The following is a 12,554-nucleotide window of genomic DNA, read 5'->3' as shown; positions in this document are numbered from 1 at the left end:
AAAATAGGTTTAATTGTCTCTGGAGTCTGATGAAGAGATATATACAATTGCTAGTATCCGTCAGTCTCACAGAGAGGTCGATCAGGATGGATTGAGAGGTAACAAGCAGTACACTTCTTTTTCTCAACACTTTTTTTAGGGCTAGTTTCATACGTAGTAGTTTTTTCTCCTACAGTTTTCTCCTACAGTTTAAGGCAAGGGTGTCAGACTCGGGTTGGTTCGCGGACCGCTTTAACGTCAACTCGATTTCACGTGGGCCAGACCATTTTAGATTTAAATATATTTTTTAAGAAATGGATTAAAATAACTGAATTAAAAGCCCTGCATATTCATTTTTTTGATTGATCTAAAACAATGTATATTTGAGCCTTTTTAAATGTATTTTTATATTTTACAAAATGATTTTTGAACTAAAAACACAAAAATTGATTTAAAAAAATGACAAATATTGATTTAAACGGGGGAAAGCAGGAAATTGAATATACTACATCTATACTTTCCACTTTAATTTGATCCTAAAACAGAAAGTTGGCACTCATGATTTTCTTCCTCAGGCCGCACAAAATGATGCGGCGGGCCAGATTCGGCCTCCGGGCCGCCACTTTGACACCAGTCTGAATGCCTATAGAAATGTACATTTTCAATTTTTTTTATTAATTTCATTTCATTTTCTGAACCCTTTAATCCTCACACGAGTTGCGGGGCGGTGCTGGAGCCCAGCTGACTTCGCGAGACACCTTGAATCGGTGGCCAGCCAATCGTAGGGTACGACGAGACGGACAACCATTCACACTCTCACTCGTATCTGTGTACAATTTTGAGTGTTCAATCTGTCTATCTTGCATGTCTTTGTAATGTGGGAGGAAACGAGAGAAAACCCAGTGAGAACATGCAAACGCCACACAGAAGGATTCAAACCCAGGACTCCAGAACTGTAAGGTCAACGCGGTATCCACATCTGCCAGTCATTGATTTTTTTTTTAATATAATTTTTTTAAAGATGTTTTTATTTTAAAAGTATAAGCCTTTTTTTGCATAAAAGAAACCTTTTTATCACCATATTCAAAGATCTGGGTGCCTACATAGTCATTTAATTATCAAAGATTAAACCCATGATGAATGCAAGCAGTTTTTTGTCACATTTGTTTGACTGTCACATGAACACACTGACAGATCCGCCGCCCCCTCCCACGCGTAAACGGCAGAGGAACTGAATGTCAAACTGACAAGACAGCAAATATCCTGCGGCCTACCCACTTGTGTTTCCGTCTGCAGCTCAAAAAGAACTTCCTGTTTGAGGGTGTTGCGTTGATCCATCAGTTGCGTATCTTCACTTTTTCACTCTCACCTTCCTCGTAAACCCATCTTGCGTAACCCGCCTGCATGAAATACGGTAAACAAGTGCTTCCTCTTTCTACTATTGCAAACCACTCCTTCACACACACCAATATGTTTCCACTACTTATGTTCATGGTTAAATAAATGTGTAGAAATGACTCCAAAGTAAGTATGTAAAGGATTAGTGAGGATGTAATACCAACCCTGAGCATTTTTTGTATGTAACTGCAGATGGGATGAAGAGTATAGTTATATATAAGCCACCTCTGCATATAAGCTGCACCCTTAACATTGCCTTAGTCGCCTCGATTCTTTCGATGGTTCAGTTTCCTGCAATACTTCCGAACAAGATATAAAAATAAAAAAAAAATCAATGGGGAATTTTGTTATATTTCATAATCACAAATGTACAATAATTTCCTTTTTGTGTTTTGAAGGGGTGTTGCCTGCACGTAGACAAATTAAAAATGGAAGTAATGTGAGCAGTACAACCAGGAATTGTATCCGTAGCGGTCTAGTGTTCACCAAGTCTCTGGGTGCAATAATAGCATGAGATACACATTACGCAGGTATCATTTTTTGAATTATATATATATATATATATATATATATATATATATATATATATATATATATATATATATATATATATATATATATATATATATATATATATATATATATATATATATATATATATATATATATATATATATATATATATATATATATATATATATATATATATATATATATATATATATATATATATATATATATATATATATATATATATATATATATATATATATATATATATATATATATATATATATATATATATATATATATATATATATATATATATATATATATATATATATATATATATATATATATATATATATATATATATATATATATATATATATATATATATATATATATATATATGCAAAGACTGAATGCACAAAATGTGTCAAGATTTTATAATAATATTTGAAATAAATGAATGAAATAATGAAGCATAATGCTTGTTAGCATGTAAAAATGCATAAATTAGACACTTTAACAAGTACTGGGAATCGAATATAGAGAAAATAAAAAAACACTTGCAGTATATACGTAACTTAAAAAAAAAAAAAGTTTAAGGTATTTTTATTATGACTGAATCTTTCTGTGTGTGTTTCTGGTGGATCATTTATTTGGCGACTATTTAAAGAAACAGATGTGTGTGTTAGATCAGCATGTTTTAACCAAGCAGTTGTTTTCGGGTAACAGTTCTCACACTCTTCCTACACATGGGAAAAAACAGGTAAGACAAAGATTGTCTGGAGATGGGTGGAGCTTAAGATGAGATGTGGGAATGTGCGGGAAGCGATGGGGGATGAGCTCATGTGCTTGCAGGCCACCGCCTACTCTGGCACGGTGACTCACTCTTTGGCAGGTGCGCGTCGTCTGCAGGTCAGCTCAGGGTGTGTCGTCCCAGCTAAACCCGACAAGTTTCCTCAGGCTTAGGTGAAGCCGTTCATCGCAGCTGTTCTCCGCCCCCTCACATCAAAGGAGAGGAGCGAGAATCAATTTTTTTTAATGGATTTAATGGAACAACAATAATATCCACCCACTGTAGGCCACCCCCAGGGTGGAAATATGGTTAGTAGCCAAAGAAGTGAGTGATCTCAAGCCCACATGTTAAACTTGATATCTATCCTACTGGGTTATTTTGTTACTTTATGTGCTTTGTTGATGCATGCAAGAGTTTTATCGACTTCTGTTGAATTGGCTGCCATTGAGAACAAAAGACGTTCAATCCATTTGGTCTAGAACTTGGCGGTGATCATTTGTTAAAACTACTGATGTGCCCATACTGACTTTTTACTTCCGATCTGTTTTGCCAATACCGATCCGATGCTGCTACATCCCATAAATGCATTTTAAACACTGGGTGTACCTCGCATACTGGCGGTTGTTACCTTGGGTTAGCCTCCATTATCCCATCGAAACAAAACCAATACTGAGTCTTTTGGGAATCGAACCAGAGTCAGACCTAAACCTTCAAAAGTCATATTGAAACAAGTCCTAAAAAACTACAATGACTTCAGCTAATTTCAGACTGATATATATATAAATAAAACTCACATGGTAGGCTGGTTGAACACTCTAAATCGCATGATTATAAGCATGAGTGGTTCTCTTTCTTCTTGTGTCTGTGATTGCCTTGCCACCAATTCAGGGTGTCCCCGCCTGGTGCCCACAGTTGGCTCCAATTGACTCCAGAACGCCGAGAACCCTGGTGATGATAAGTGGTACAGAAAATTAATGGAGGAATGGCATTCAGAGAGTTAAAGTCACTGTTACAGAAACAATAAAATCAAGAAACGATCAAAGATGAATGACTTGACATGTATATATATATATATATATATATATATATATATATATATATATATATATATATATATATATATATATATATATATATATATATATATATATATATATATATATATATATATATATATATATATATATATATATATATATATATATATATATATATATATATATATATATATATATATATATATATATATATATATATATATATATATATATATATATATATATATATATATATATATATATATATATATATATATATATATATATATATATATATTCGCTGTCAGTCCTCCCACTTGAATTGTTTGGACATATATATATATATATATATATATATATATATATATATATATATATATATATATATATATATATATATATATATATATATATATATATATATATATATATATATATATATATATATATATATATATATATATATATATATATATATATATATATATATATATATATATATATATATATAATATATATATATATTATATATATATATATTATATATATATATATATATATATATATATTATATATAATATATATATATATATATTTATATATATTATATGAAAATTTACTGTTATTTACACAGTAACTTTAGCATCTGACCTCCTATAACACTCACGACCTTACTGCCTGAACTACTTTGATGTAGATAAATAAATTGCTAGTTAGGAAAGGTTAGGGTAAGAACAGGGAGTGGTTGTGAAACAACAAATCAGCCCCTAAACATGTGTTTGACAGCATTATTATGTTGAACTCTTTCTCATTGGTCAACTTGAATTTCTGCCAGTTTTGTAATGATAACATCAATGAATCATGTGCATCGCATGGATAAGATCTATTTATCACATTTTGTCACCATTGGCGACTTACTAAGATTTTGAGGGGAAAAAAACAGTAGTAAATTTGTTGCTTGTCTTTTTCCATGAAATATGATTTAGGATGTTTTTTTCCATTCTAAACTATAATTATATATTCATTCTTTCAGTCATCTTCCGTACCGCAAATTCTCGTAAGGGTTGCGGGGGTTCCTGGAAACTCCGAAATCTGGAAAGTGAACCACTATAGTAGCAGGTGGCCCATTTCTATATATTTATATATACATATAGCAAACTTGTTATAGAGTCTAATTATAATGTGTAATGTGTGTTTAACTCATTATTTTTCAATGGCATTAACTGATTTAGATGTCCAATTCATAATGACTGGGATGAATGAGTGCAAATCCGTCCATTCACTTGTTTTTTTCTGGCACTGACATCAATGAAAGTGAAGATGAATTAGCTTTTAAAAAAAGAAAAAAAACATTCATGAAAAAAAAACGAATCGTCAACTGCAACAGAGTTTACGTAATGCCACAAAAGCGCTTCCATGATGTCAAAAGTTGGACAAAAGGCGAGAATAAAAACAGATTCACAAGGACAACCTTGTCAATATTTTTTTTTTCCATTACAGGAAATGACGCAAAACATTTGCCTGTCGCACTATTCTATTTTATATTTCTGACAATATTAATTCTCAGAAATCATGCCTTATCTCCACTCAGCGGCCAATGACGCACAAGCTCTTATAGGGACGTGTACCATTTCTATATACTTGCAAGAAAAGCAACCTTGAATAACAACGCTGGTCACTTTTGTTATTTTCATACAAGCCACCAACTAAAAATAAACTGCATTGCGAAGACGGATAAATAAATAATAAAGAGTGAGCAAACCCAGTCACTTTCACTGGCCATCTTTTTCTTTCAATCACACTAATGTGAAGGATTGTGAAGCTGACAGCCGTCTGTAGTTGTGGGCAGATAGCCAAGCAACCCCTACCACTAATAAATAAACAACCCCCCAGGTGGTCTCTGTCAAAACAGTGAATGGTGCATCACTCAGTGATGTCTCAAAAGGACCACCATCTCCATCTTGCTCATCTACTATCACCTAGTGAAGGATGAGCCCATTACATGCACTGCTACTTTTTCTTTTAAATTAAATTCTGAAAGTATAGTATTCACATACCCACCTCAGTTTTTTCCCATGCATCAGTAAATGTTCTTCAAATGCTGGGTATGCTTGCTCTGTCCATGTGAGCCTAGTGAGCGAGTGGGTAGTGTGTAGGCCTCACAGTTCTGAGATTGAGGGTTCAAATCCAGTTTTGGATCTTTCTTTGTGCTATTATTACTTTAAAAAAATCATTTTGTCCCCAAAAAATTGGCATCCTGGTATTTTTTTTCTTTTAAATATTCATTTTGTCCCAAAAAATTGGCAACATGGTATTTTTTTTCGTTTAAATATTCATTTTTTTTCCCAACAAATTGGCATCAGGGTCTAGAATTGGGGTCTGGCAGTTATTCTCGTCTCTCTAATACTTGTGTCCATTTACAGTGGCAGTGATTATTAAGGTAAATTCAGGGTAAGTGAACATTGGCACAACCAATTCCAAAATATAAAAGAAAAACTAAAATATTTACATGTCAAGATACCGTAGTAACTCACGTCTGTTAGCTATTTCTGTTTGTAAGATGGTAGTTTGAGGAAGGATGTTCTACCTCAAGTTATTCTTCTATAATGGCAGTAATTTTTGGATGGATTTAAAAAAAACATTTTGACAGAGGCATCAATCATATTTACTTTACACATAGTTGCTACATTTAGATTGTTGGATAATAGAACATGCATGAAAGTACCTACTCTGAAAACATGCAAAAAGGCCACTTCACTGTGATGCTATCCAAATTGAATAAATGAAACAAATGGGCATTATAATAATTGGCCCTTGAAATTCTATAGGTAATTTATTTCATTATTAAAGCCACATGAGAGGAAAAGGTAAAGTCTTACAGTTTGAAAAATACGATACTAGAGAAAACTACTGAATTACGAGTTGAAATATTACAAGAAGCTAATTACTCGGGAAGGGGAGAAACACTGGTAGTAATTTACAGGACATTCCAGCAGCTATGTTGATAAGAATAGATGCGCTTGATAATCAGACAAGAATCAAGTGGTCTCCAAGGGGGTTGTGAAATAATTGACTTTTGCGTTTCTCAGACCGACTGCACTGTAATGATATTTTAAATAAGACCACCCAATGAAAAGTTCACGTTTTATACCACAGAGATCCAGCATCTTGTTACAGTGTTAAGTTGATGAAGTGGAAAGTGTGGTCATTCATTTTTTCCCCCCTCAGACTGATGTTTACATTGCGTGTATACTTAAGTGTCTCATACTGTACACGTATTTATTTTGGACCTTTTCCACATTGTCAAACACCCGCAAGAAATACTGTGTGGCAGAAAGGTCAAGAAGGCACCAAAGTTGACCCATTCTTTCCACACAAAACCAATCCATTTGAACTTGGAGAGTTGGCATCAAGCAATCATGTTTCAGTGCCATTGACGTTAGTCCCCAAAACATTGCACAATGACACATGTTCAGTGTTGTTTAAAAGGAATGTGTACACAATGTAATCCGATTTATTCATTTTTTTTATACTAGTTCAATCTTTTGTGCCTCTTTTTGTGTCTCCATCCTATAGTTTGTTTGTTATTATGGATAAAGTTTAGAATAGCAGTGTATCATAATAGAATAATATTCATTCATTCATTCATTTACCAGGAAAAAACCCACACAGGTGTGGGAAGAACATGCAAACTCTACACAGGAAGATGCTAACCAGTTTTCCACCATGCCACACTATAATAACAATATTTAATATTAATATTAGTGTTGAATGAGTGTCTACTCGGTTTCATGTGGGCCGAACCATTTAAGATATAATGTTAAGATTTTTTTGAATAAATGGATTAAAAGAACTGGATTAAAAGCCCCGTATATTCAGTTTTTTTATAGATCTAAAACAATGTTTATTTTAGCCTTTTTGATATATTTTTAGATTTTACAAAATGATTTTTGAACTAAAAATACTGAAAAAATGATTAAAAAATTACAATTAGTGATTTAAAAAGGGGAAAATCAGGAAATGTAATATACATCTATACACTTCATTTTAATTTGATCCTAAAACAGAAAGTCGACACTCATGATTTACTTTCTCGGGCCACACAAAATGATGGGGCATGCCAGATTTGGCCCCCGGGCCGTCACTTTGACACATGTGCTCTAAAAGCATCTCCCTGTGCCCTGTGATTGGCTGATCACCGATTCAGGGTGCCTCTCGCCTGGTGGCTATAGTTGCCTGGGACAGGCTCCAGCACCCCTTGTGAACCTTGTGAGGATAAGCTAATCAGAAAATCAATGAATGAATGAATATTGTTATTATAAATATAACCTAATCGGCTTCCTTTGATAATGGCTGAGTTTAAATGAGTTTATCAATAATAGACATCCGATCCATTTGAAGTGGGAGGGATGGCAGCAAATGAACATTCGTAACTCTCCCAGTTTAAATTGATCGCACGTCTATTGTTGTCTGCAGCAGACAATGAGTTAAAAACAGTCCCTGTCAAAGTGAACATTAATGACTTGGCAAAAAACAGCATTTTGATCAAATCCAGTGATACGATGCAGGTGCACTGTTAAACTTGAGATGTTCCTTCAACGTCTAAACATGTCTGTAATGTCAAGTATGTGTAATGCCTATCTAGGGGAAGATGACAAACATTAAAAAAAAATCATTTGTTGATCACAGCTGGCCTGCTGAAATGTGTCAAGGTGCACGACTGGCTGAGGTTCGCATTGGGCGAGCCTATGACAAGAGGGCTGTTACGCAAGGCCTGGCTCAAGCACAAAGCAACCTAACAGCTGTAATGAAAAGCAGAAACAAAGTCCTGGTGAAAAACAGAAACCCATCGAAGGAGAATCTGTAGTTCTGAATTTCTTACGCAACTGGCGGACACTTTCTTCGCCTCCCTAACACTGAGCTACGTCTCCATTTGTCGTTTTTTTTTGTCTTTTCATGTAGTACGCAAGCATGGTAGGTGTTTCTCCCTTTGAGCAGTAGAAGAGCAACAACACATTCCTGTCCACATTCCTGCCTCGGGAAAAACAGTGTCCGGAACATAATAAAAGGCCAAGCATGTCAACTCTGAGCTGAGGGCAGGATGGGGCAAATGTGTTTGTGTGTGTGTGAAGAGGGGCGAGAGCTGGGAGTAGGCTTGGACCAGTTTATCATCAAAATTCTAGTTTTGAGAAGTCATTTACGGGAATTTTAGTGATCAGATGAAAAATATGTAATGGAGTAAACATGGTGGAAATGCAGCCTGATTACACTCGGAAAGATTGTGAACATTTTTTCCTAAAGAGTGCAATTTTGATAGGCTTTATTAAACTTCTGTCGAGCTTAACTATAAAACTAAACACACAGGAAAGATAATGACACATAGCCTACTGTGCGTTAAAATACCAAATATTTTTTTTCGCATTCCAATGTTCCCAAAAGCCCTTGAGCTTACTAATAAATACAATGGAACACGCGATTGACGTTCCATCCTTCTGCTGTGAATTTATATTAGTTAGTCACTATTAGATATCAAATCCAAATTTAGTTCAATTTTTATTTTAACAATCTATGTTTTTTCATTTTTTTGTTTGTTTATATTGATTATTTTTTTCACCATTTATTTACCTGCTCCTCCATAGTTTTTTTTTTTAATTACACAAAAAATATGAATACATTAAAATTTAAAAAAGCAGTCTTTATCAGTATTTCTAGTAAAAAAATCTCACTTCACTCAAAAAAACAACCAATTAAAAACTACAATTTCAGTAAGGTTTATTTCAAGCCCATTTTTAATTCTTCCATTGGAAGAAAAAATTATATTATTTTTAATGTTTACTATTTTTCAAAATGGCATGTTTTTTCCCAGTTAACAGATGTGGAGGACCCCTATTACTGACAAGTATGTCCTTGCTTTTGTTATCCATTATGTATGGCCCTCAACTATGCTTCATTTCACCAATACATGTTCATGAATGTGTGCCTTTAAGTGTGTTTGTGTGTGCAAATGTGTTTTATTATCCAGAACAAAAACCACAGCCAGAGTGAAGGTCAACATCATATTTAATGGGGCATTTTGACCACAGTGACATCCAAAACAGTCTTACTTTTGCTCCGCCCTTTGGCTCACCTGGCTCCTGTGTGACTGATTTGCGTGCCCGACATTCCTCATGTTGACATTTGTCACGGTTGAATCCTCATCATTTTTCTCCTTTTCTAAATTTGTCAAGGAAGAGCAACAGTAAGTGATACTGGGAGCAAGCCCTCCACTGACCCCATTCTGTCCTGCTATCTGCTTTCCAACACCGCGACGCACACACTCCGGGAAGCTAATAATCTCCTTCCTGTTTTTGAAACAGGAGTGCGCATGAGCCCGTGCAAAATGATTATTCAGCCATAAAGGAAGTCATAAAAACTTCCGTTGATCACTATCAGTGTGGACAAAATGATTATGCCCATGCAATGTTGTAAGGATGCACCTAACAGTGTCTTTATTCCCTACCAGAAATGAACAAATTATATTGATTCTCTTCATTGTAACTATCTTTTGTTTAGTTAAAATCAGTAGTTTTACAAATAATCATTTAAATTAGGCACTTACATTACAATAGAAAAAAACAAGCTGCGGTTTGTTGATCGAGTGGTAAGCGCTGGAGTAGAGGTTTTATAGGCATAAAATAGTTTTTGAGGATTGGATTGATTCCGAGAGCTGAAGGCATTGCTAGGAAATTCACGGACCGCCACTGTGTTCTTCAATTGCCATCGTGTTTTCTCTCTCTAGTTGCTACCATTCCAAAAACAGATATGGTAGGCTGAATTAAGAGTCTAAATCTTTTTTAGCTGTCAATGTGTGCTTATCCATTTGTGCCTTGTGATTGGCTGGCAAACCATTCCGGAAGAGTAATTCACAAAGGATTCTTTCCATCTATAATGACTTGGTTTTGCCTCAAGGTGTTTAACAGTGGGTAATCTAGTCCTGGAAAATACAAGCATGAGCCACGCTTGTTAAATTGGCATCCCGGTTAAAAAATATTGACCTACTGTTTGGAATACTAAAGAAGAACATTTCCTTATACCAATTAAATTGGTCCTCAACAATTTCATGAGTCATGCCTTTGGATTGTGAATTAGCAGCTAAGTGGAATTTGTGATTACCTTTCCACTCACCAACTACCACCTTCTTCGATCATCTCTATCTCACTGTCTTGAGGATGAGCGTATTAGAAATTGTTGAATAATCGTACACTAAATAAAGATTATCATGTTCATGTCTCATTATGTTATACTATTAAGCATATTTTCGGCCTACGAGCCATGAGATGAAAGGATAGAAGAGACTGGTTCTTGTTTTGTCACGCCAAGTGACTCAACGTCCTGCGAGCATCATGCATCAACAGAATCCCCCATCTGTTCAGCAATTAGAATAGTATGGAAGCACATCTGAACATTTTGTGCTTGCAAGTGAATGAGTTAACACTCTTACTGATTTATCGTGACTTTTATGTATCCGTTAAATGGTGATTTTATTGCTATTTCTTAATTGTGTCTTGATAGATTCTAAAGTGACGTAAAGCACTTTGGATTACAATGTGGTGAATTGCGCTGTACAAATACTTACATTTTCAATGCCCTTCCTGTGGATGCTCTCAATCCAGAAAGCACTTGAGAACACACTCTGAGTGTCTGCCATTCAGATGCAACTCTAAAAGGAAGGACAATTAAGTGTCTTACTTGAATGATGCATTTCAATGAAGATCTGTCCTATACAAATCAGGACATATGACCAGTCTATTTCATTAAAATTGGTTTATTCCTTATGGAATTTAGTTTTCAATATAAGCCTCAGCATTACATGAAATGAAACATTCTAATTCAAAGTGGCGGCCTGAGGGCCAAATCTGGCCCGCCAAATCTTTTTGTGTGGCCCGGGAAAGTAAATCATGAGTGCAGACTTTCTGTTTTAGGATCAAATTAAAATGAAGAGTATAGATGTATATTACATTTCCTGATTTCCCCCCTTTTGAATCAATAATTTGATCAACTTCCTTCTTTTTTTAGTTCAAAATAATTTTAAAAAATCTAAAAATACACACCAATATTTTCAGTTTTCCACTTAAATGAAACATATTTAAAGAAAAATTTGGTTTCCTTTAGCAAAAAAAAAAAAAAACAAATGGTTAAATACATGATTTTCCTTTACTAAGAAAAAGAAGCTCAAATAAACATTGTTTTAGATTTATAAAAAAAAATGAACATTCAGGAATGTTTAATCCAGTTCTTTTAATCCATTTATAAAAAGAAAATCTAAATATTATATCTAAAATGGTCCGGCCCACGTGAAATCAAGTTGATGTTAAAGTGTCCCGCCAACCAACCCGAGTCCGACACCCTTGTTCTAACGCATCCTAATTTTAAATAGGAAATTGAATGAACAATCCCCTGGTTTGTAAACTGATCTTTTCTTGACTTTGCTACACAGTGCAACCCGCATGACCTGGTCTTTGCTGTCAAACGATGTCGCACTTGTAGTTGAAAAAAGGATTCACATAAAGGGTGCAGTTTAACGACCCAGGCCATAAAACAGCGGTTCCAACAAGCTGCTTTTGATTTGAAACAATATCACACTCACACTCTATTAAGATGTAAGCGACCAAGTGATAGTAGCAATAAGTGCCTGAAATTCAGAGTAAACATGTTTATTTCTAACCATCTCTTGGGTGGTTCTTTGTCATGCACCTGTGTGGTTTAAAAAAAACAAAAAAAACGGGGTGTGGAGGACACATCTCACCACCCCCACTCATTATTTTCCCCTGTTCCCTTGTTTTCGTTCCATCCTC

The sequence above is a fragment of the Stigmatopora nigra genome, chromosome 11 (assembly GCF_051989575.1).
Source record: "Stigmatopora nigra isolate UIUO_SnigA chromosome 11, RoL_Snig_1.1, whole genome shotgun sequence".
NCBI classification, from domain to species: Eukaryota; Metazoa; Chordata; class Actinopteri; order Syngnathiformes; family Syngnathidae; genus Stigmatopora; species Stigmatopora nigra.
This window is presented reverse-complemented; position numbering follows the sequence as displayed.